The 26997-nt window shown below is 42.5% G+C and overlaps 1 pseudogene; it reads left to right on the top strand.

The window, feature by feature from the left end:
- Nucleotides 1–26997, top strand: part of LOC140203293 (uncharacterized) — a 67430-nt pseudogene that overhangs the window by 14496 nt on the left and 25937 nt on the right.

The following is a 26997-nucleotide window of genomic DNA, read 5'->3' as shown; positions in this document are numbered from 1 at the left end:
TGCGATTGAGGGAGGTACAGTTCCCATACCAAGCAGTGATGCAGCCAGTCAGGATGCTCTCAATTGTGTCCCTGTAGAAAGTACTTAGGGTTTGGGGACCCATACCAAACTTCTTCAACCGTCTGAAGTGAAAGAGGTGCTATTGTGCCTTTTTCACCACACAGTTGGTAAGTACAGACCACGTGAGATCCTCGGTGATGTTTATGCCGAGGAACTTAAAGCTGTTCACCCTCTCAACCCCAGATACTTTGATGTCAATAGGGGCTAGCCTGTCTCCATTCCTCCTGTAGTCCACAACCAGCTCCTTTGTTCTTGCGACATTGGGGGAGAGATTGTTTTCTCGACACCATTGTGTCAAGGTGATGACTTCTTCTCTGTAGGCTGCCTTATCATTGTTTGAGATTAGGCCAATCAATGTAGTATCGTCAGCAAATTTAATTAGCAGATTGGAGCTGTGGGTAGTGACACAGTCATGGGTATACAGAGAGTAAAGAAAGGGGCTTAGGGCACAGCTCTGAGGGGCACGTGTGTTAAGGGTCAGAGCGGCAGAGATGAAGGAGCCCAATCTTACTACCTGCCTGCTATCTGACAGGAAGTCCAGGATCCAGCTGCACAAGGCAAGGTAAAGGCCGAGGTTTCTGAGCTTCTTGTCAAGATAGATAGGGAGAAAGAGGAATAGTGAGGCAGTGCTTATGGATTGTTCAGAAACCTGATGGAAAGGAAGAAGCTTTCCAAACACTGCATGTTGATTTTCAGGCTCCTGTATCTCTTCCCTACTGATAGTAATGGGACCCAGATCGTGAGGCTCATTAATGATCAACGCGGCCTTTTTAAGATGTCCTTGATGGTAGGGAGACCTGCTTCTGATGGAGGTGGCTGAGTCTACATCCCTTTGCAGCCTCTTTTGATCCTGCACATTGGAGCTTCCACACTACAGATACTGCCTGCACAAAATACTCTAAATTTACCGAGAGGAACCACAAACCAATATCAGGGTCGTTCCCCTGGGCTAACATTTTCAACACTGAGACCCTTCTTCTAATCAGTCAGCTACGACTCCTGAAACAGACACCGCTTAATAATCTGTCACAGGCGTGACTATCAGGACAAAAGGAAAATATCAAGGATGTACTCAAATGTACTCAACATTCTGATTAGGGATAGTCAGCATGATTTTGTGCATGGGAAATGGAGCCTCACAAATTCGTTCAAGTTTTTTTTTAAAGAAGAGGTGGCCCAGAGGATTGAAGAGGGCAGGGCAGTAGACGTGGTCCACATGGACTTTAGCAAAGTCCTTGTCAAGATCACTCATGGTAGTCTAGGGCAGAAGATGAGATAGGTGGGATCCTGAATGAGCTAATTGAACACAAAATTGGCTTTGTGAAAGGGACTAGAGAGTAGTAATGGATAGTCGTTTTTTACCCCAACAGAAGTTAACCAAAGTGGGCATTTAGAATTTATTTCCGTCAAGTCTGTGGTGTTGCTCTTTGCCAAGTTTAACCAGGGTAGGACTTGCACACTAAATAGTAGTTGTTGAGAGTTGAGACTGGAGAGTGTTGTTGAATAAAGAGACTCCAGGGATGCAGGTACATAGTTCCACAAAAGTGGAGACACAGGTAAGCAGGATAATGAATATGGCATTTGGTCATAATCATATCCTTCACTGGTCAAGGTGTTGAGAGTGGGAGTCAGGGTTTCATGTTACAACTGGAGTATTGGAGTACCACACTTGGAGGATTGTGTTCAGTTCTCATTGTCCAGCTATAGGAAGGATGTCATTGAACTGGAAAAGGTGCAGGAAAGAAATCTCTTGTGGATATAAACAGGATTAGAGGAATTGATTTATAAGGAGCGAGCATAGGAGGCTAAGGGGTGACCTTATATCATGAGGGGAATAGATAAGTTCACAGTCTTTTTCCCTGGGTAGGGGATTCTAATACCACAAGGCACAGGTTTAAGGTGAGAGGGGAAAGATTTTAGGGCAACTTTTAAATGAGTGGCAGGGAAACTGAACGAGCTGCCAGAGGAAGTTGTAGAGGCAGGTACAATTACAACATTTAAAACACATTTAGACAGATATATGAATAGGAAAGGTTGAGGGATATAGGTCAAACATAGTCAAATGAGGCCGGCTCAGTTTTCAGTGCTGCATAACCGACTCCATGGTACTTTAAGTCAACTTGAAGAGAGGTAACCAATCCAATGACTCCTGTGAATCGCTGACCCATGACCAATCAAAATGGAAATGTGGTTTAAAAAACCCATTTCAAAATGGAAAAGTGATTTTTAAAACAGTTTAAGAATTTTACCCATGCATCAAATGCGCACAGAAGCCCTGATTAAGCAGCCCACCACTTCACAAACTCACCTGTGTATCCCGTCAGGCATTTTTTTCTGTCACAGCTGTGGATGAAGCTATGGTTTGTACTCTCGGACATAAAACAGCACAACAGCACAACAGGCCCTTCAGCCCACGATGTCTGTACTAACAAGTCGCCAAGTAAGACATTGTAGAAAGCAAAGTGCCGGAAGTGTTCCACCAGTCAGGCAGCATATGCGGAGAGAGAAACAAAATTAAGGGTTTAAGTTGATGAACTTTTATCAAAACTAGGATAACTTATAAAGTAGACTTGTTTTAAGTTGCATGGGAGGGCAAAGGATGGAGGGAGCATAAGTGATAGCTGTGATAGTGTGGAGAACACAAGAAAATAGGTTACACAAATTGGTGTCAGCAAGAAAGGGAAGGCTAGAGGCTTGTTCTCTTGAGGAGATGAGGGGAAAAGAACTTGTGAATTACTCAGCAGGAAGGAAAGCAGTGACACATACAGTGAATAGTACTGACAGAGGGAGGGACAAACTCTTAGAGTGATTGAACAAAAATAATTTAAAGTGACATTTTTAAAGGTTCTTAAGGCAGGACGTTTTCACTGCATCATTCCAAGTGATGGGCATAAACATTTTCCCTTTGAAAGTGTTGTTATTGTTTAACAATGCCCTTAAAAGTGTAATTATTGTGATTATACTTAACATTTCCACATTTAATTGCATATTAATTGATATATTAGATAGGATCCTTCTGTTTTTCTATGTCATGTCTTTCCCCCCCACGTGATTTTAGTGTATTGATTTTGATGGAGAAATTTAAAATTTTTGGAAGTTTCTAAGTTTTTGTGCACTGATTGGAGTCCAAAAGGGTTTACGAATGATCCATCTTCCTGGTTGATGTCAATGGAAAATAATTATTTATGCCATTTTATTATAGCATTCTCTGAATTTATGCTATCTTGTCCTTAGTAGCACCACTCCCATCCTGTCATTTTTTAAAATGTTTTACTGACATGTCTTTAAAAGAAGTGGAAACTGGCTTTGGGAGGGAAGCTGGAGGTTAGACTACTAAAAACATCGAAACCAATGGTGGAAAATGAAAAAGGAACTTGTTGGATTTGAGTAACATATGTCAGCAAGAAAACATACAGCCCAGGGTTTGTCCTTTAACAAAATGTTGAACTCCAGCTCCCTCTTCAGGTAGGAAAGGAAAAGACAATGACTAATATGATGAGAGGAAACATGGACAGCACTTGTACTATCATACTATGGTGCAAATTTTATTTTAAGAACAACCTCCCGGCTTCCATTCTGCAGAAGCTGCAGCACTTCTCTTCAAAATGATTTCCTCATAGGGATTTATCTTTGCATTCAAAGTTAAGATTCTCCATTTTCTCACTTTATTAGTCTAAAGCAAGGCTAATCCTACACTAATCTATTTTGTTCTCAGCACATTCCCAAAGACCACCCCTCACACCTGCCCAAATTTTGGCACTCACCTACACATTAGAGACAAGTTATAGCAGTCAACTAATCAATCAACCCCCACAATTTTGAGATGTGGGGAAAAAAATCCATGACATCAAAGAGAAGAGATGCAAGCACCACACAGTTGGCGGTGGCGGTCAGGACTGAACATGGGTTGCTGGAGGTCACTGTGCTTCAGTGCTGCCCTTAGTAAAGGGTATTCAATCCAAAATGTAAACTGTTCCCTTTTTATAGCAGCAGCCTGACCTGCTGAGTGTTTCCATCATTTTCTGATTTTATTTCCGAGGACCCCATGGAACGGTAGGGATGGAGCATATCTGAGAGCCCGGAGCAGGAATGCAGTTTAAATCCCGCCCCAAAATAATGGGGTAAGTATTCACCAACAGCTTGCATCAGGAAACTCATACTGAGCTATATAATATCAATAACAATGTGTTTGAATCATTGAGACCAACTACAGGAGAGCAAGAAACCAAGTTTGGTTTCAAGAACTTGGGATTCCCTGAAAAAACAGCTGTGATGTCAGAAGCTAGAAGGTGGGTGATTAGTTGATGGTTTATTACACTTTCTTTAACTCAGGTGTGATTTTGAAATGTAATATGCAAGCTTCATGAACATTTTATTAAATTAATAACTTAAAAGAAATAATCTGCTAAAATTAACAAGATTGATAAGTAACTGAATGAAGCCACAATTTGATTGGGATAGATGTGTCAGAGGTTCTGTGTGCAATGGTAGGTGAAAATCAGGGAGAATTATGCCTATTGTAAGTTTCTGCATCCTCAGCAACTTTGGGTTTAGTTGATAAGCTAGGGTGTCAACCCCTTGTATCCAATACCTAGGGGGAAATTTACCGCAAATCTTGCTTTAGGAGTTGACATCACTCCTATGTTTGTTGAAAGTCTAGAATTCATTAAAGGACAGAAACAAAATTGAATGTAAGCCAGATAATGGTGGGGAGGAGAAGATGGCGGCGCGATGCAGTGCTGCTCCAAAATGATATCGTATTTGTTAAGTAAGTACCGTGCACAATCCTGATTTGATGGAGACAGACGTGAGAAGCACAGAGGGACATCTGGAGAAACTTCTGAAATGTCCGCTTCGCTGCCACTGCTACTGTGCGATCGAGAATCTCCGGAGGGGAAGGCCCTAAATCCTCAGCTTTGCCTATTGCCTATTGCCAGGGCCGGAGTCGAAGCGCTCGGCAGAGATGGTGCTTGGTGCTCAGTGTTGGAGGCTCAAGGTTTTTCGACGGACTCAAGAGTCGGCTGTGATCAGGTGCTTCCAGGGTGCTGCATCGGCAAGTTTGCGGTGCTGGGGGTTCATAGCAGGAAGAGAGTTTTACTTCCTTCTACCGTCTGCGTGAGATGATGGGACTTCCGAAAGACTGAGACTTTTTTTTTACTGCGCCCACGGTCTTTTCATTATCAAATTACGGTACTGCTTTGCACTGTTGTAACTATATGTTATAATTAGGAGGTTTTTGTCAGTTTTTTCAGTCTTGGTTTGTCTTGTGTTTCTGTGATATCATTCTGGAGGAACATTGTATCATTTCTTAATGCATGCATTGCAAAATGACAATAAAAGAGGACTGCTGTCACACAGCTCCCTCAAAGGCTGTCCCACCTATGGTGCTGAAACAACCAACAAGACCCCCTTCAGACTGGCGGGTGCATATTGAACTAATCCAGTCAGGTGTCCCTGGCTCAGTACCTCCTTATCGGGGCCAGGCCACCTGAGTTCCCAGTAAATCCCAGTCTGCAGTCATGGACCAAAGTACCGTGATTCTCTTGTCTATGGTATGTCGAGAGGTGTCATCAGACTCCCAATCTCCACAGAGGGATAAACCATAGTCTGATTCATGCAACCAGATTTGTAGGGTCATTGTTGTCACCTTGCATTTGGTGATTGATACTGCCCTATATAGAGAGAGGGAGTAGATCACTGGCCTCCTCTGTAGTCAGAAACCACATCTCATAACTAAGTTAACCATAAGGGACCCTCTAGTCTTTTGTTTAACTTCTTCTCACATGGCCCTTTATTCCTGGGTTGTACACCACTTGGTTGTTCTTTGTCATGAATTCATCCCATGATTGCAAGCTCAGTACTGCAGATATTCATCAGTTGAGTGTGAACTATTGGGTTCTCACCTGGGGGGGGGGACTCCACTCATCCCTCAGTGGGAGACCCTCTGAACCACTACCACACCAAGTGTTGGGGTCGTACTGTATATGAAGCTATCCCCACTGTTGGGATCCCAATCCTTGGCCATTAGTGTCCTTATCCAGACTAGATCCAGATCCCAATCCCTCAGCTGTTCTCAATCCTTCTACCTTGCTTTAATTAGCTAATAGATTATGGAGGTCTGCTGCATTTCAGGCTGACCTAAATAACTTAGTTGAAGTGATATTTTGAAGATTCTGGGTTACCACTTCCACAGTGAGGATGGCCACTCATCGCTCTACTGCCTGACCTGAGTCATGTTCCTTTTTAGGTGCATTGTAAAAACCACACCTTTTTGCTCCCTTTTCATTTGACAAACCTCGCCCAATATAACAGTCTGACTACCATACTCAGGAAGTTGCCACTACCACTTTCTGTCTCACTCTCCAAAATGTGGGAGATCAACACACAGACAATGTGTTAGCTACCACTCCAAAGCCATGGGTGTTGCCCGCCCACCTCAGCACTTCTGAACTCTATCCTGCTCACAATTATGTTCTTTGGGTTGCCAAACACTGTGTTGAATCTTGCCAACTATATCACTAGTGTCATAAATTTTTTTTTTTTTTTTTTTTTTTAAAAAGCTTTCTTTGTTCTTTTCTGATTCAGCAGCAAAGCCTATCAATAAACAAATGAGGTATGCATGAGTTTAAGGTTATAAAAATTACTTTGAGTGTTTTATATCCTCCCTCTATCTATTATCCATTTACTTGGGGTACCAGGCTGTACCTTCTTACCACTGGGACCTTTCGAAATAGATGCAACTTAAAGACAGAAAGAGCATTTTTGCAGTTTAAAAAATGTTTTCATTGTTATCAGGCAGTTTGTTCATACAGTTTGTAAATTTTCTAAAGCAAGCATATAGCTGGACGGTGGGGACTGAGCGAAGAAAGGAAAATGCAAGTGTACACACAGCACAGAACAAGACAGAACAAGTATTCAACATCCAACCTGGCCAAGCTACTTTTTTTCTGATCCATTTACCTTCAAGGCTACATACTAGTACGTATGTATCTCAAACCATTCCCACATTCCAACCGATACTATATAGTTTTATAAAATTAATAACTTAAAAGGAAATAACCTGTTAAAATTTGCATGATTGATTGCCAGCTGAATAAAGTCACAATTTGATAGGGATAGATTTGTCAGAGGTCCTATATTAATGGAAGGATGAAGCCAGAAAGATTCCCAGAAACTATGTATAATAATTTCTTGCATTTTGAGCAACTTTGGGTTCTGGTTGATAAGCTAGATTCTCAGTTGCAGATATCTAAATTCCTGAGGGTAAATTAACAGATCTATAATCTAATTTACAACACATCCCAAAACTCTAAATATTTGTCACCTTGAGAACTGTTTGACCTGCTGAGTTCCTCCAGAATTTTGTGTTACTCTGGATTTCCAAAGTCTCATGTTGGCGATGCAATATTGTCTTTTTGCAGATGTGTATCTTGCATTGTCTGTGGTTCACCTATGCACGTTTACATACGAGGATGAGAGGTGACCTGCTAGAGTTGTATACGATGATGAGAGGCATTGATCATGTGGATAGTCAGAGGCTTTTTCCTAGGGCTGAAATGGCTAGCACAAGAGGGCACAGGTTTAAGGTGCTTGGAAGTAGGTACAGAGGAGATGTCAGGGGTAAATTGTTTTATGCAGAGGGTGGTGAGTGCGTGGAATGGGCTGCCAGCGATGGTGGTGGAGGTGGATACGATAGGGTCTTTTAGGAGACTCCTGGATAGGTACATGGAAGTTAGAAAAATAGAGGGTTATGGGTAACCCTAGGTAATTTCTAAGGTAAGGACATGTTCGGCACAGCTTTGTGGGCCGAAGGGCCTGAATTGTACTGTAGGTTTTCTATGTTTCTATAAAAACAAAGTGCTGAAAATAGTCAGCAGGTTAGTTCTGGAAGATCTTTGACCCAAGATGTTAACTATTTTTCTCTCCACAAATGCATCACAAGGCATTGTTCAGACCACATTTGGAGTATTATGAGCAGTTTTGGGCCCCTTACCAAAGAATGGATCTGCTGGCATTGGAGAGGGTCCAGTGGATGTTCATGAGAATTATCCTGGGAAATAAAGGGTTAACATACGAAGAGTGCTTGATGGCTCTGGACCTGTGTTCACTGGAGTGTAGAAGAATGAATGGGGATCTGATTGAAACCTCCTGAGTATCAAAAGGCGTAGATAGAGTGGATGTTGAGAGAATATTTCCAATAGTGGAGGAGTCTAGGACCAGAGGACTCAGCCTCAAAATAGAAGTAAGTCCCTTCCAAACAGAGAAGAGGGGGAATTTCTTTAGCCAGAGGGTGGTGAATCTGTAGAACTCATTGCCACAGGTAGCTGTTGACACCAATTCATTAGAGGTTGATAAGTTCTTGATTAGAGAAGGGCGTCAAAGGTTACAGGGAGAAGACAGGAGAATGGGTTGAGAGGGATAATAAATTAGACTTAATTGAATCGCAGAGAAGACTGAATGGGCCGAATGGGCCGAATGGCCGAATTCTGCTCCTATGTCTTATGGTCTGAGAAGTGATGATGTTAGTTTAATTGGAAACACATTGCAAATGGTAAATACACACTTAGTTCAGGAAATACAAGCCCAGAAATCGTGAGAGAGGAGCAGTAGATGGGAGAAGCAGCATCAGAGCCAAAAGTTTACATATATGGAAAACACTTCAACAATGTCACCTTTGAACTTCAGCAAAGGCTTTCATATTTAAAATCTAAACTGTGATATGATAGGCCTACACAGACCTAAGAAATTTGCTTATGTCAGTCATATTGACTAAATTTAAAATTCTGGCTTGCCTGTTGAGGAAAAGATATGATAAATGGCCTTGGCTAGCTGTCTTTTAGTTCACTTTTGCCAATGATGTAGCCTGGCTAATGTGACCAATTCTTATTTGAAAAACGCTTGTAGAGCCACAGAACACCCAGAACAACCAATGCACAAACAAGTCACCAACCTAATCCATATTCAAAGATTCAAGATTCAAAGATTCAAAAAACTTTATTGTCATTCTAACCATACATCAGCTCTGCAGGGCAGAATGAGACAGCGTTTCTCAGGAGCAGTGCAATCATAACATAACAAATGCAACACTAAATAATAAACCTAACAATAAATAGTAAAACACAACAGCCACATGTCAGTTAAATCAGTTATACGTGTCCAGTGCAAGTTAAGTGTCCAAAGCAGAGTCAGGTGGAGCAGCTATTTAGCAGTCTGACTGCCTGTGGGAGGAAGATGTTTAGTAGCCTTGCGGTTTTAGTTTTGATGCTCCTGTAACATTTGCCTGATGGCAGAAGAACAAACAGTTCATGGAGAGGGTGTGAGGGGTTTTTAATGATGTACCATGTCTTCTGGAGGCATCGACTCTGAAAGAGGTCTTGGACAGAAGGTAGGGAGACCCCAATAACCTTCTCTGCACCCCTAACCACCCTGTGCAAGGCTTTTTTGTCGACAGCACTGCAGCTGGAGTACCAGGTTGTGATGCAAAATTATTTATGCAACATTACATTCATTGTCACACATGGAAATTTCATGGAGAACTCATCCATTTACAATGGAGTATAAAATCAGCAGGAACACAAGAACAAGTAAAAAAGGATCGAGGAGAACAACATACAATGTCTTAAAAGGTGCCACTCAAAATATTTGTCAGCCGTAGAGCTTGGAAACTCAAGAAGTTTCCCTTTCATCATAAAAACAACTCTAACTTTAACTTTATACTTTATTGTCACCAAACAATTGATACTAGAGCTTACAATCATCACAGCGATATTTGATTCTGCACTTTGCGCTCCCTGGAGTACAAATCGATGGTAAATATTAAAAATTTAAATTATAACTCATAAATAGAAAATAGAAAAGGAAAAGTAAGGTAGTGCAAAAAAACCGAGAGACAGGTCCGGATATTTGGAGGGTACGGCCCAGATCCGGGTCAGGATCCGTTCAGCAGTCTTATCACAGTTGGAAAGAAGCTGTTCCCGAATCTGGCCATACGAGTCTTCAAGCTCCTGAGTCTTCTCCAGGAGGGATGAAAAGGGTGTTGGCTGGGTGGGTGTGTCCTTGATTATCCTAGCAGCACTGCTCCGACAGCATGCGGTATAAAGTGAGTCCACGGACGGAAGATTGATTTGTGTGATGTGCTGGGCTGTGTTCACGATCTTCTGCACCTTCTTCTGGTCTTGGACAGGACAACTTCCATACCAGGTTGTGATGCACCCTAGAAGAATGCTTTCTACGGTGCATCTATAAAAATTAGTGAGGGTTTTAGAGGACAGGCCAAATTTCTTTAGTTTTCTCAGGAAGTAAAGGCACTGGTGGGCCTTCTTGGCAATGGACTCTGCTTGGTTGGACCAAGTCAGGTCATTTGTGATATTGACCCCGAGGAACTTAAAGCTTTTGACCTGTTCCACTTGCCCACCACCAATGTAAATTGGGTCGTGCGGTCTGCCACTCCTTCTGAAGTCAACAACCAATTCCTTCGTCTTGCTGACATTGAGGGATAGGTTATTGTCTTCGCACCATGCCACCAGGTTCTTAATTTCCTCTCTGTACTCAAACTCATCATTACCTGAGATACGGCCTACAATTGTGGGGGCAGCAGCAAATTTATATAACACTTCCAGTGTCATCCCAGCAGTTGTATGTACCCTTTTAGAGAAATGAGGTCTCAAATCAATGTGTGCTCACTAAGGAGGAAGCCAAGGTCGGAGTGCAGCCAGAATAATGAGCGATGGCAGTATGAATCTGAGCAGTGACTGAACACCGGTTCTCTCGGGCCCAGTAGCCTTGGCTTGTACAGAAAGAAGTCTGATGAAATAAACCTTGTACAATAGTACAGAAGTGACCATAGAAGAGGTGAAATTAATGTAGGCACTTACCTAGCAGAATAACAAGGCTTCTGGCCTTGGAACTGGAAGTCCATGCCTTGTTTCTTGCACCTCGCCCATCCAGAGCACCACTGTCAAAGCAGAGTTCACAGGATAAACCTCCTTCGGATTATTTGAGCTTATCTGTCACCCAGTTCAAATCTGTAAAGGTTCTCACAAATCTGTTCTACCCACAATCTATCTCTTCCCTCTTTTTCAGGAAACGCTTGTGCATAATCATCACCAGATCCTCAAAGGAGGTAAACAGGATTGGGATTAGGTAAGGAGGATATTGAAAATACAGAAGATTGTTGTGGGTCAGAGTAATTAACCCAAAACCCCTCATTGCTGATCCATATCTTTGAAAGAGTGAGAAGGCAATGTACCATAGTACATTGCCTTATTTAATACAGCATGAATCAGAGTTACCTCCAATTAACAAATAGGAAGACCAAACCAACTGTCTTTGGTTACCAACACAAACTTCATTCCTCAATCCTTAATTTACTTCCTCCTGATGCTCAGTGCTTCAGGCTGGAGGAGGTGTTCACAGCCTTTCCCCTGTTTGAGTATGAGGTGATCTTCTCACCCTGCATGCTCTGCACCACACCACAGATATCACCAACACTCACTGGTCTCTGTGGCTGCACCAGCACAGAATGAACCAGATGCTAGAAGAGACTACAGCTGAGTCAATAATACAGCAGAATAATTCTCCACACAGTGGCAGGATTGTGGTTGTGTTAGAGAAGTGCATAACTCAATTATAAATAATAGCCACTCTTAGGAACAAGCCAATATGAGAATGGAAGTGAGTGAAAGGTAAAAGAAAGTATATAAATAATTAATCCAGTTACAGAGAAGGTGAGACAGCCAAGGAAATGAAATTGAAGCAATTAAATAAAATCTTTAGTTTCCTAGTCCATCATAACTACGATGTCAGTAAAACTCATCTGATTTATAGTTGTTCTTCGGTGAAGAAACCTACCATCTTCTTGTTTAAGTTTAATGACAGCTGGCAGACCAACATAAGATGCATTACAGCCACCTACTGGAGTTGAAGTATGGAGCAAAGAGACAGGAAGTATATCCACAAAATTCCACCCCTACAAAAACAACACTCAAATAATATCAATGTTTTTCAGAAAGTCAGATATGCATTTATATACATTACAATGACAGCAATATCCAAACAAACTTTCCATGTTAAACTGTGTCTCTCCCAAAGATCTCAATTTAGTAATTAGATGTTTCCTTTGCACCTCATAGGAACTGCATTCAAACAATCTATGTTGCACTGTTTCAAGACAAGTACACTCCCTACCTGCGTACCATCCTGCTCTTCCCTATATGTAACATCAGGACAATCAATGTGTTCTACTCTTAACTACCTCGTTAGTTCTGGGGCAGTTAAACAAGGAAAACAATTTTTTTTCATTGCCACAATTAGTTAAAAAATCCAACAAGGAATGTGCAGCATGTCAAACTGATTAGCCAAATAAAGTCAGTGGAAAGTATTTATTAAGTACATTTTAGAAAATTTAGTTGTAACAGAAAATGTTTAAAAATTGTGGTTATGCAAATTCTAATTGAATAAGTCTAAATCTTGCAAGGTGTTAGGAGTGCAGAATGAAGTAATTTACTTACACAATCACAGGCCGCAGAGGAGCAGTCTGAAAATGAAAAAGCTGGACATTCAGTTAATGGTTGCATAACCAGAAGCTACATTTAAGTATTTTATTAAAATACAGTCAGCTCTCTCCTGAGGTGGAAATATTCACTGCAATTTGATAATAAGATGGTTTCTGGCATAAATGACCAGCATACTGGGAGGTAGAAAACTGTAGGGTTAAAAGGTGGAAATTTGCCTTGGAAGCTTTTTACTCTTTCTCAGTGGGAGACCCACATTACAGCCTCCCTGTGTCACAGAAGAAATCAATCTTGAAGAACATATCAAGGAAGGATCTCTAGCTAGTCAATGTTCAGAGTGCAATGGCTACCATTCATGCCACAGCCCACACTCACACCGGGGAGGAGTGAGCCACATGGTGAAGCATAGCCAGTGAATACACAAATTACCTTTGGATTCTCCTCAAAATTGTAAAAGAAAATTCAGTGGGGAATTTATGCATCTTTAGCTCCCACAAGCTATGATGCAATAATGGCCTGACGGTCTTTAAAGGTTGAAAAGCAAGTAAGCTCACTGAGTTGAAGTATTAACCCTATTTTTGTTTCCATCCATGATACTTAACCTGCAGAGCAACTCCTTGTTTTCTGATTTGAAGGATTGTGATGAAATATTCTCTGAATGTTGACAGGGATTTTGTTTCCTCTACTTGAGAAGGCAGATCTCTGAGTTAATGACTTAACTGAGTCATTAAGTAAAAATATTATTCATTTACGGTATGTGCATCTGGGTGGAGACTTACTAAACAGTTCTTGGTGGGGCTAAATCTATACATCACAAAGTGGATAGGACTTGCTTAAGTAATCTTCCACTTCGTAAATTGGTTTCAGGAGCCCTTGATGTTCAAATTAGAGTTACAAATGAAAATAATTGCATGAAGCATCTTTAGAAAAAAATCTCTCGTTTCATAAAAGTTAACATTTCAGTTATACAGTATTTTGAGTTAGTTTAATGCAATTTGAATTACTTTCTGAAGAAAACATGAAGGATAGCTTATACAGTTTGTTGCATTTACTGAGATGTGATCAGGGCAACATGATCTTCAGTTGAATACCGACATTCTAGTTCAATGAAAATAAGAAAAATTATTTTAAGATTCCAAATCCAAACATCCTTCAGAATCAGGTTTATTATCACTGTGTATTATAATGTTGTGAACTTTGTTATTTTGCAGCAGCAGCACAGAGCAGGAGATGCAGCGTGAAATGGACTGCTTCTCACAAGCCTGCGACAACTTTGGACTCACTAACAGCACCAAAAAGACCGAAGTTATGTACCAGCCTGCCCCAGGAAAGCCAGACCAGGAGCTGCGCATCACGGTGAAGGGCCAGAACTTCCAGGCAGTCGACAACTTCACCTACCTGGGCAGCATACTCTCTCGCGCAGTGAATATAGAAGTTGAGGTCAACAACAGTATTGCCAAAGCCAGCGCCGCCTTTGGGAGACTCCGTGAGAACGTCTGGGAGCGGAGGGGACTCAGCCTTACCACCAAGCTGAAGGTCTACTGTGCAGTGGTCCTTACCACCCTCCTTTATGCCAACGAGACCTGGACTGTCTACAGCAGACACGCCAAACAGCTCAACCACTTTCACCTGAGCTGTCTCCGCAGACTCCTCCACATCAGGTGGCAGGACAAAGACCCCGACACGGAAATCCTGGAACGAGCTGGGCTCTGCAGCGTCTACACCCTCCTGCTGAAAGCCCAAGCCTGGTGGGCTGGACATGTGGTCAGTATGCCAGACAGCCAATTGTCTAAGCAACTGCTGTATGGAGAACTGTGTCAGGGCAAGCGCTCAGTTGGGGGGGGCAGAAGAAACATTACAAGGACTGCCTCAAAGCGTCCCTCAAAGGCCTGGGTGTCGATATCAACACGTGGGAGACGCTTGCCCTCGACCGTCCAGCTTGGCGCAGCAAGATCACCACAGGAGCCCGTGCAGCTGAAGTCAGGCACGTCACCGAGGCGCAACAAAAGCGTGCTGTGCGCAAGGCCCGAGCAGCATCCACTGCCACGACAGCACCCACCCACTTGTGTCCCATATGTGGACGAGCCTTCAGGGCCCGGATTGGCCTCATCAGTCACCTCCGGACCCACAGCCACCAATCTCCCATTTGACTTTGAAGCCATGGTCATCTTCGACTACGAAGGACAAACAATAACAGCAACAGTGCAACACACAAAATTATAAATTACAATAATAAATACATTTTAAAAATATGCACACACACACACACACACACACACACACACGTAAAAGAGTTGGGTAGTGTTCATCGATTCTTTGTCCATTCAGAAATCTGATGGCAGAGGGAAGAAGCTGTTCCGAAAATATTGAGATTGTGTCTTCAGGCTCCTGTAGCTCCTCTCTGAATGTAGTCATGAGAAGAGGGCATGTCTTGGGTGGTGAGGTCCTTATTGATGGATACCACTTTTTGAAGCATTGCCTTTTGAAGATAACTCTAACTTGTCATCAGAGCTTCACCTTCTTAGCTTTCCTGGTTTGAAGAAAACCCTGCTCGATTACCAGCAGTATATAATTTGTAGCACCAGAGGTCCCAACATACTGGACCACTACTACACTATCATCTTGGATTTGTTGGTCTTCTATTAAGCATTTTGATTATTTTTTTTGTGTTAACCACAAGATTCTGTATTACCATAAGGAAACTCTCCGTTTCTGGGAAGGGGTCTCCAACTTTGAACCACTTCCTAGTTGACATCTAGTCTGCTCAGATCATGGGATGTCTTCCATGGAGGATCATGCTCTTCCAATGGTTAGTTTTTTCTTCTACAGTGATAATTTCTTCATTTTCTGACCTATGCTATCATTTAAGTTTAGTGGTGTGTACTTATCAGAATTGCATTTGCTCACATGGAGTGCTGAATCCTGTTTTCATCGATGAAAATGTATCATATGTACACACACAGTACTTCTGAAATTCCTACAAAATCTGATAAAGGAATAGTTACCCTATCTATTAACAACCAATAGAGAACAACCACTGTTATCAAAATAAACCGAGGAATTTTCCAGGGTGACTCTCAAAGCCCGCTATGGTTTTGTCTGGCTCTAAACCCACACTCTAATTTACTGAATCAGATGAAAATAGGCTATCAAGTCAGAAACAACTGAATGAATTATACCATGAAATTCCTTCTATACATGGACAATCTGAATTTATATACTCCTTCATCAGTAAAGCTAAAGCAATTAATTCAAATAACAGAACCATTTTCTAAGTATACAATTAACGGATGGATATGAAACATGCTGTATAAGTATCTGGGATATCAACAGGCAAAGAAAGTAGATCATAGTGCAATAAAGGGAAAACTTGACAGTATTTACTTCAATAATTAAGAAAATCTGTCAGAGCTCAGTTATAAAAATATAACAAAGCCAATAAACATTCTCACTCTACCCATATTAACCTATTCTTTTGACAGAATATCTTGGTCCAAATCTGATCTAGGAAATTTACAAAGTAAAATAAGAATTGAAATGAGAACTTTTAGAAAATACTATTGTACTCTTGAATACACATAGATTAACACTACATGGGACAGAAGGAGGAAGAGGAATAACAGACATAAAAAATTATACAGCAGTCAAATGAAACTTCTAAGGATATATTTTCATCAATGAAAATAGGATTCAGCACTCCATGTGAAAAAATGCAATTCTGATAAGAAGTACACACTACTAAATTTAAATGGAAGCACAGGCCAGAAAAATGATCACTGGAGAAGAAAAAACGAACTACAGGAAGAACATGACCCTCCATGGAAGACACCCCATGATCTGAGCAGACGAGATGTCGACAAGAGCGTGTCGAACACCTGGTTCAGAGTTGGAGACCTCTTCCCAGAAACAGAGGGTTTCCTTGTGGTAATACAGGACCATGTGGTTAACAGAAAAAATGATCAAAAATGAATAATAAAAGACCAACAAATTCAAGACGATAGTGTAATAGTGGTCTAGAGTGTTGGGGTCTCAGGTGCTATAAGTAATAAGCTGTTGATAATGAAGCAGGGTTTTCTTCAAACAGGTTTGGTCTATGTCTCTGATTATCATTTGAAATGTGTCGGGATGGGCTGTGACTTGTCTACAGACGACATTGCGGAGTGTCGCAAGTGCTTGCTTATACTTGGCCACTGGTGGTATATAAACTGCAGTCAGGATCACAGGTAAGAACTTCTGAGGCAAATAGAGTGATTTGCATTTGATCAATGGCTGCTCCAAGTCAGGCGATCGAAGTTCGATGTAATTGCCACGTCAGTGCACCAAAAAGAAGGCTGAACCATTCTGAAAATCTTTCTGGAGTGACTGGTTTTCACTCTTTCTCAGTGGAAGACTCACATTACAGCCTCCCTGTGTCACAGAAGAAATCAATCTTGAAGAACATATCAAGGAAGGATCTCTAGCTAGTGAATGTTCAGAGTGCAATGGCTACCATTCATGCCACAGCCCACACTCACACCGGGGAGGAGTGAGCCACATGGTGAAGCATAGCCAGTGAATACACAAATCACCTTTGGATTCTCCTCAAAATTGTAAAAGAAAATCCAGTGAGGAATTTATGCATCTTTAGCTCCCACAAGCTATGATGCAATAATGGCCTGACGGTCTTTAAAGGTTGAAAAGCAAGTAAGCTCACTGAGTTGAAGTATTAACCCTATTTTTGTTTCCATCCATGATACTTAACCTGCAGAGCAACTCCTTGTTTTCTGATTTGAAGGATTGTGATGAAATATTCTCTGAATGTTGACAGGGATTTTGTTTCCTCTACTTGAGAAGGCAGATCTCTGAGTTAATGACTTAACTGAGTCATTAATTAAAAATATTATTCACTTACCCTATGTACGTCAGGGTGAAGACTTTTACTAAACAGTTCTTGGTGGGGCTAAATCTATTCATTTGAAAGTGGATAGGACTTGCTTAAGTAATCTTTCACTTTGTAAATTGGTTTCAGGAGACCTTGATGTTCAAATTAGAGTTACAAATGAAAATAATTGCATTAAGCATCTTTAAAAAAAATCTCATTTCATAAAAGTTAACATTTCAGTTATACAGTATTTTGAGTTAGTTTAATTCAATTTGAATTACTTTCTGAAGAAAACATAAAGGATAGCTTATACAGTTTGTTGCATTTACTGAAATGTGATCAGGGCAACATGATCTTCAGTTGAATACTGACATTCTAGTTCAATGAAAATAAGAAAAATTATTTTAAGATTCCAAATCCAAAGGTCCTTCAGAATCAGGTTTATTATCACTGACATACGATGTGAAATTTGTTATTGTGCAGCAGCAGTATAGCGCAATACACAAAATTATAAATATATTAATAAATACATTTTAAAAATAGGCACACACACACACACACACACACACGTAAAAGAGTCGGGTAGTGTTCATCGATTCTTTGTCCATTCAGGAATCTGATGGCAGAGGGGAGAAGCTGTTCCGAAAATATTGAGATTGTGTCTTCAGGCTCCTGTAGCTCCTCTCTGAATGTAGTCATGAGAAGAGGGCATGTCTTGGGTGGTGAGGTCCTTATTGATGGATACCACTTTTTGAAGCATTGCCTTTTGAAGATAACTCTAACTTGTCATCAGAGCTTCACCTTCTTAGCTTTCCTGGTTTGAAGAAAACCCTGCTCGATTACCAGCAGTATATAATTTGTAGCACCAGAGGTCCCAACATACTGGACCACTACTACACTATCATCTTGAACTTGTTGGTCTTTTATTTAGCATTTTTGATCATTTTTTGTGTTAACCACAAGGTCCTGTATTACCACAAGGAAACCTGTTTCTGAGAAGAGGTCTCCAACTCTGAACCACTTCCTAGTCAACATCTCGTCTGCTCAGATCATGGGGGTCTTCCATCGAGGATCATGCTTTTCCAATGGTTACTTTTTTCTTCACAATGATCATTTTCTGACCTGTACTATCATTCAAAGTTTAGTGATGTGTACTTATCAGAATTGCATATGCTTGCATGGAGTGTTAAATCCTGTTTTCATTGATGAAAATGTATTATATGTATATACCCAGTATTTGTGAAATTCCTGCAATAGCTGATGAAGCAATAATCGCCCTATGTATTAACAACCAATAAAGAACATCCACCATTATCAAAATAAACTGAGGAATTTTCCAGGGTGACTTTCTAAGCCCACTATGGTTTTGCCTAGCTCTAAACCCACACACTAATTTACTGAATCAGATGAAAATAGGCTATCAAATCAGAAATAACTGAATGAATTATACCTTCACACACCTTCTATACCTGGACAATGTGAATTTATGCACTGCTTCATCAGTAAAGCTAAAGCAACTAATTCAAATAACAGAACCATTTTCCAAGGATACAACTAACGGATGGATATGAAACATGCTGTGTAAGTATCTGGGATATCAACAGGCAAAGAAAGTAGATCATAGTGCAATAAAGGGAAAACTTTTGACGGAATTTACTTCAATAATTAAGAAAATCTCTCGGAGCTCAGTTATAAAAATATAACAAAGCCAATAAACATTTTCGCTCTACCTATATTAACCTATTCTTTCGACAGAATATCTTGGTCCAAATCTGATCTGGGAAATTTACAGAAATTTCTTTAAATTTGCCTCTTCATCTGCTTCTTCTAGATGGTGTGTGGCTGCCTGAGCCTGTTGAGCTTTCCCCTGCCCAGGCTTAACCTTACCCTTTGAACTTCTGCACTTTTTAGCTAAATGTCCCTTTTTGCTACAAGCATGGCAGACGGTGCCTTTGAATTTGCAATCATTTGCATAGTGCATCCCTCCACACCGGAAACATTCCACCCGCTTTGCCTGTTTACCAGTCTCCCTCCTGACTTGGTGCACTGCTGCTGACTGCAACCCCCCATGTCCTTTCTGGATATCCTTGACATTATTAGCAGCCGTCTCCATGCCTTGGGCAATCTCTAAGGCTTTCTTGAGAGTCAATGGTGGGGTTTCCCCTAACAGGCGGCGTTGTATGCTGTCATTAATAATGCCGCATACCAATCGATCAAGGAGCATGTCATCCAACACCGCTCCGAAATCACAATGCTCTGACAATTGCCGAAGATCGGCCACAAAATTGGTCACAGACTGACCTGGCTTCCTGAAATAGCTGTGAAACTTACACTGTTGGACTATCACAGAAGGTTTCGGATTGTAGTGGTTCCCCACGAGCTTGACCAGTTCGTCATATGGAATGTCCCCCGGTTTCTGGGGTGCGACTAAATTCCTTATTAGCTTGTAAGTCTTTGCCCCACACCCACTCAGGAGAATAGAGAGCTTCTTAGCCTCCTCAGTAATTCCATTAGCACAGAAAAAGTGTCCCAACCTTTCCTCATACTCCGGCCAGTCCTCCGTTAACTCCACAAATTCAACGATAGTCCCAAATGTGGCCATCTGAACGTGAGGCCCCTTATCGGCAATGCTGCTCCCACCCGAAACATGCCGACACGTCCACAAAATCAGTTTACCTCGTCGCCAAAAATATGTGGTAACTTCTACTTTGAAAAAGGCACACTTGACAAATTCATGCCCGAAGAAACAACTTTATCTCGAACGTCAAAACTGTTATGTATATAGAGAGGCTTTCACAACCCGTACGGCATGGCAGGGACACTATATACAAAGCACACCAGAAGTAAAAAGAACGGAAGTAGAACCCCCCATTATCCTAATTAGTATTAACTTACTTTTAATAATGCTCACATTACAATATCACAGATAAGAACTTCTGAGGCAAATAGAATGATTTGCATTTGATGGATAGCTGCTCCAAGTCAGGGGAACTAAGTTTGATGTAACTGCCACATTGGTGCACCAAAGAGAAAACTGATCGATCCTGAAAATCCTTCTGGTGTGACTGCTTGTCCAGTATATCCACAGATAGCCAAGTCTCACTATGGCAAACATTTGAGGTTTACCTCATCTGCCTCTGATACTGTAGCCTTGCCCTCAGATCATCAATTTTGTTTTCCAGCGACTACACATTCACCAACAAGATGGAGGATGGAGGAGACGTCATTCCTCTGCGTTTCGCCCTGGCGTGGATCCCCGCTCTCCTGCTGCGCTTCCGCTCACGGCAACGGCCCTTGAAGGTGCCGCACTCGACTGCTCTGCATTCTTTTGTCTATGGTGAGATCTGAAGATCACTGACATGATTTCAAAGTCTGTTGTTAAGAGGAAGATTACACGCTGCTGATTTCAGTGGAGGCAATTCAAAAGAAGTATATTTAAGAGGAAATCTAGGACAATTTTGTGCAGCCCACAAAAAGTCACCGATGATCGCTGGCACCATCTTAAAATTCATTATTACAGATAGGACAATGTTATTGGTAGTCCTTCGGATTCGAAGAAGACACTCTGAAACCCGTGCATGATGGAGTTTTAAGTGGAATAGCTGTTGCACAGGGGCAATCCCACTTTCTGGGCAGAAGAGACCTTGATCCAGTGGCAAGGACAACCGTTACGGCTGGAGACCTCTCCTGCTGCAGTGGATGACCAGGACGTCTAAGTGCCTTGTCGTGCTCTTAGCGCTCCACAAACTCCAGCAGGGCCTGCCTTCTTGACTGTTGGACCATTAATTGATCTCCTCCACTCAATCTGCCATGGCCAGACTTCACACACTGGGACAGACAGATCCCCTACCTCACCGAGGGCCGACGACCTGTCAGCTGCCCTCACCTGGTTTGGCCCGTCTGCTGAGACGGTTTACCGGGGTGTGGCCGCTGCGCGTGCTACAGCTACTTGGAGCCACAGGTGAGAGCTGAGCACCAGTTGGGGATGAAAGGTGAACGAGCTGTCCTGAAAAGAGCATGGCAGGCCCCCCCAGCAGAGGCAGTACCCCTCCCTGGACCCCCCATACAGGACAATACATAATAGCCATCAGGATATAATATTACAGGACAAACAAGCAAGAACAATCTACTCAATAGATACAGCCATTCCAAACACAAATAAGATACAGAATTGTCAGCCCCCAACCAACACATATTCCACTCTCCCCTCCTACCCCTCCTCACAGTCCCCCACCCTGCTCTCATGACTATACCACTTCCCCACATGAAACCACCACGGTGGGCTTCACAGCTCTACAGGTGAGAAGACAGCTGAGACGTCTCAACCCAAGCAAGGCTGCAGGACCGGATGGTGTCAATACCAGGGTGCTCAAAGCCTGTGCCCCTCAGCTATGTGGAGTACTTCGCCATGTATTCAACCTGAGCCTGAGGCTCCGGAGGGTTCCTGTACTGTGGAAGACGTCCTGCCTCGTCCCTGTGCTGAAGACGCCGCACCCCAGCGGCCTCAATGACTACAGACCAGTGGCATTGACCTTCCACATCATGAAGACCCTGGAGAGACTTGTTCTGGAGCTGCTCCAGCCTATGGTCAGGCCACACTTAGATCCCCTCCAGTTCACCTACCAGCCCCGACTAGGAGTTGAGGATGCCATCGTCTACCTGCCGAACCGTGTCTACGCCCACCTGGACAAGCCAGCGAGCACTGTGAGGGTCATGTTTTTTGACTTCTCCAGTGCGTTCAACACCATCCGCCCTGCTCTGCTGGGGGAGAAGCTGACAGCGATGCAGGTGGATGCTTCCCTGGTATCATGGATTCTTGATTACCTGACTGGCAGACCACAGTACGTGTGCTTGCAACACTGTGTGTCCAACAGAGTGATCAGCAGCACTGGGGCTCCACAGGGGACTGTCTTGTCTCCCTTTCTCTTCACCATTTACACCTCGGACTTCAACTACTGCACAGAGGCTTGTCATCTTCAGAAATTTTCTGATGACTCTGCCATAGTTGGATGCATCAGCAAGGGAGATGAGGCTGAGTACAGGGCTACGGTAGGAAACTTTGTCACATGGTGTGAGCAGAATTATCTGCAGCTTAATGTGAAAAAGACTAGGGAGCTGGTGGTAGACCTGAGGAGAGCTGAGGTACTGGTGACCCCTGTTTCCATCCAGGGGGTCAGTGTGGACATGATGGAGGATTACAAATACCTGGGGATACGAATTGACAATAAACTGGACTGGTCAAAGAACACTGAGGTTGACTACAAGAAGGGCCAGAGCCGTCTCTATTTCCTGAGGAGACTGAGGTCCTTTAACATCTGCTGGATGATGCTGAGGATGTTCTACGAGTCTGTGGTGGCCAGTGCAATCATGTTTGCTGTTGTGTGCTGGGGCAGCAGGCTGAGGGTGGCAGACACCAACAGAATCAACAAACTCATTCGTAAGGCCAGTGATGTTGTAGGGATGGAACTGGACTCTCTCACGGTGGTGTCTGAAAAGAGGATGCTGTCTAAGTTGCATGCCATCTTGGTCAATGTCTCCCATCCACTACATAATGTACTGGGTAGGCACAGGAGTACATTCAGCCAGAGACTCATTCCCCCGAGATGCAGCACAGAGTGTCATAGGACGTCATTCCTGCCTGTGGCCATCAAACTTTACAACTCCTCCCTTGGAGGGTCAGACACCCTGAGCCGATAGGCTGATCCTGGACTTATTTCATAATTTACTGGCATAATTTACATATTACTATTTAACTATTTATGGTTCTATTACTATTTATTATTTATGGTGCAACTGTAACGAAAACCAGTTTGCCCCAGGATTAATAAAGTATGACTATGACTATGACTATGAAGTGAAAAACACCAGAAATATGCTGAATTAAAAAGAGGAAATTGAAAAACTATGGAACATGAACAGGGTACACATTGTCCCAATGGTAATATCCACAACTGGTATTATCCCAAAGTCACTACACAATATCATTAAACAATTAGGGCTATGCAGCAATATTTATGCAAATCTCCAGAAAGCCACAATACGGTTGTGTGAGATGTACACTCTGAGGAGTTTGAAACTACTTGCAGTTTCCACTGCTGTGTCACCGATGTAAAGGGGGGTGTGAGGGCTGTGAGTTCTCCTGAAGTCGATAACCATCTCCTTTGCCTTGTTGACATCAAGGAGTTGGTTATTTGAAGGTACTAGGCCTCGAGCTCTTCCTCTGGCTCATTGTAGTTGATGATAAGCCCCACCACTGAGCAGTCAATAGCAAACTTGACAGTGTGATTACATAGAACAGTACAGCACAGTACAGGCCCTTCAGCCCACAATGTTGTGCCGACCCTTAAACCCAACCTCCCATATAACCCCCCACCTTAAATTCCTCCATATACCTGTCTAGCAGTCTCTTAAATTTCACTAGTGTATCTGCCTCCACCACTGACTCAGGCAGTGTATTCCATGCACCAACCACTCTGAGTAAAAAACCTTTCTCTAATATCCCCCTTGAACTTCCCACCCCTTACCTTAAAGCCATGACCTCTTGTACTGAGCAGTGGTGCCCTGGCGAAGAGGCGCTGGCTGTCCACTCTTACCCAAGTGTTTGGCCACACAGTCACGTGTGAGCAGAGTAGGTAGCAAATGGCTCAGCGCACAGCCCTGGTGTGTGGGGTGGGGGCACCCGTTTTGAGATTGATGGAGAGCGAGGAGTGGTTGTGCATCCTGACCATCTGAAGTCTACATATTATGAAGATCAAACATCGTTGGTATTCTGAGGGACATTGTAAATGAATCACTGAAATTATACATGCAGGTAAAGCAAGAGTTAGAAAGCCAGATTGTATGTTAGTCTTTATTGCAGAAGGGTTTGAAAATGATAATAAGGTCTCCAAGTACATTTGGCTCAGGTAAAACTGTATCAAGAATATTGTGTTCAGGTCTAGCATGAACTAACAGAAGAAGTGGCCTGCTAGGGATGACAGGAGAAAGAAGAGATTTTATAAAATTTGTCAATAAAGCTTACAAATTTGTCATATATTGCAATTGGCAAGAGGCTGTGTCATGGAACTCTGCATAAAGGGGATAATGAAATGGATAAAGGAAAGACAGAATATGAAGATAAACCGACAAGATACATAAAACTGCACCGCACAGTAAGATCTTTACCAGAACGTAAAAAGGAAAACACAAGCCAGACAAATATGAGTCACTTTACAGACAGTAATGAAAGAATTTATAATTGAGAATAAGGAACTAACAGAGAAATTAAACAAACAGTGGAAGTCTTCATGGAAAATGATATAACTCTGCCAATTTATTATTAATTTAAATTAAATTTTGAAACTCTAGAGAGATGCTCTTGGCTATAGCAAGCCATTATGGGTACAGCTATTTGAAGAACATATTAAGTCAGCTTCCTCCACTACAAGGAAACAATGCTTTAAAGAAATAATAGGTGCAGTCTGTTCTTCAGTTCCTCTGAGGAACTGTTGCATGTTTTCCATTCTCTCGGCAGCTTCTCTTTCTTACTTCTGGTTTTTCCCTGGCTCTGTCACTTTGAACTTAATATGAATGACCAGATGTCTGAATTACAATTCATATTTCATGCATGCCCTGTTCTTCCTTCTTGCAAATTGACATATCAAAATTTCTCACTCAGACCGAGTTTTTCTTTATGAACACTGTTATGTTTGCTCTTAATATAGACAAATTTAGCATGGGTAAATACTATAACATTTTATTACTGAGTTACTGTTAAACACTGAGTGTGTGCGACCAGGTCACCATTGAATCTTTCAGTTCCGGGTGAACCGCTCGCATTGCCCACTGGGAACTGGAGTTCTTTATTATGCAGACATAATGACACATCTTTCCCCTTTAAAGAAAACCAAACATAATGCTATGTCCTCCTAAACCTGCAAAGAACAATAATCCTTTTCAACAAAGGTATCTATGTGAAAAATGGTCTCATGCTTTCCTGGTGTATAGGAGTAATAAGTTCTTCTCTGGCTTCCAGCTGAGCACAGGTACTGTATCAATTTTAACTGATGTTTTGAAGACAAACTCTGCCATCTTCATCAGGGATGATGCCTGGGCACATGTAACCTGGTGATATTTATACCCGCGCCATCCATTTCTCTTCATTGGTTAGTCCTCATCCAATCAGGATTCCGTTGTCCCATCTTGTTTACAATTGAATACCAACCAATGGCTTTTGGAACTGCCTGGTGAAGGAAGCCATTGAAATAAAACTAGAGGAAAAGAATTTTAATAGAGATAAAAGTCTTGCTCTAAGTGAGAACTGGAATTTGATTGTAAACAAGGTGGAAAGCTGATTGAATGAATACCAACCAATCAGGAGGGACAGACAACGGGGGTGTAAATACCACCAGACTACACATGCCCAGGCATCATCCCTGATGAAGATGGCAAAGTTTGTCATTGAAATCAATACCTGTACCTGACTGGAAGCCTGAGAAGAGTTTATTCTTCAAAAATATCTCCACTGCCAGCCCACCAACTGGAGAATGTCATGGTTAAGGGTCGAAACTCTCGGTGAAGGTTGGGAACCACCTGATGACATCTGCTCCTGGCTGAAGGCTACGGTTACCTTATAAGGTATCTGGAGAATGCTCCCTAACAGGTGTATGTAACAAGTAATCTCTGGTTTGTACCAACGGCTTCCAGGAAAGACTGGATGGCAACTGAGGAAGGTCAGTGACGCTGGAGAGACAGCTGACCTCCAGGAAAGACTGGCATGGGCTCACAAGGCTAGCAACCTTGTGGGCAGCGCTCGCAAGAGGGCACCACTCAAGCTACGACTGAACACGAAGAGCAATACCCCCCGAGTCTCCCGAGAGGGGGGGAGGATGAGAGACTCAGCAGGATTGTCATACCGGCAACCACCAGGATAGGAAACATGACTACGAGGAAGCTAAAGCAAACAACACTGACCGGAGAGGAATTCACAGTAAGATGTCACTGCGGGAAAGTCTGCAAAAACATCAGAGGGCTCAAGATACACCAGAGCAGGTCTAGATGTGGATCGATGGTGACCCAAGTGCAGCACACGGACTTAGTGTCCGGTGAGACGAAAGAAAATTCCAGCCAGGAAGCAACCCACAGAGCTGAAGATCTCTCCACACTTGAGTTGCCTCAACACCAAACAACAGACCTAGTGAGTTCCTCTTCGGCTACCCCAATCCATTCGTCAAGAAAAGACAGGATCAAATGGCCTAGGTCGTCAGACCACGTCGCCTGGATGCAGTTCGATGATGATCTAGACGGCATCCTGGAAGTTGCCTTAGCAGGTCCAGTACACAGAAAGTTCGACTCACTCACAGCCATAGCGTACAATCTAGCTAAGGAACGGTTTGGCCAAATAGAGCGGAAAAGCCAGCTGGAGTTACCGTGGCAACCAAATAGGAGGGAAACAGAGATTCGTCGCTTGAGAGGCGAATTAAAGGCGTTCAACAAGAGGTTTAAAACCAGCTCACCGGCCGAAAAAGAAGGTATCAAGGACTTAACCAGTATGCTGCAGGAAAAGCTGTGCAAACTCCGGAGGGC

Source organism: Mobula birostris, chromosome 9 (assembly GCF_030028105.1).
Source record: "Mobula birostris isolate sMobBir1 chromosome 9, sMobBir1.hap1, whole genome shotgun sequence".
NCBI lineage: Eukaryota > Metazoa > Chordata > Chondrichthyes > Myliobatiformes > Myliobatidae > Mobula > Mobula birostris.
Note: the sequence above shows the minus strand (reverse complement) of the source record. Positions and strands in the feature narration are given on the sequence as shown.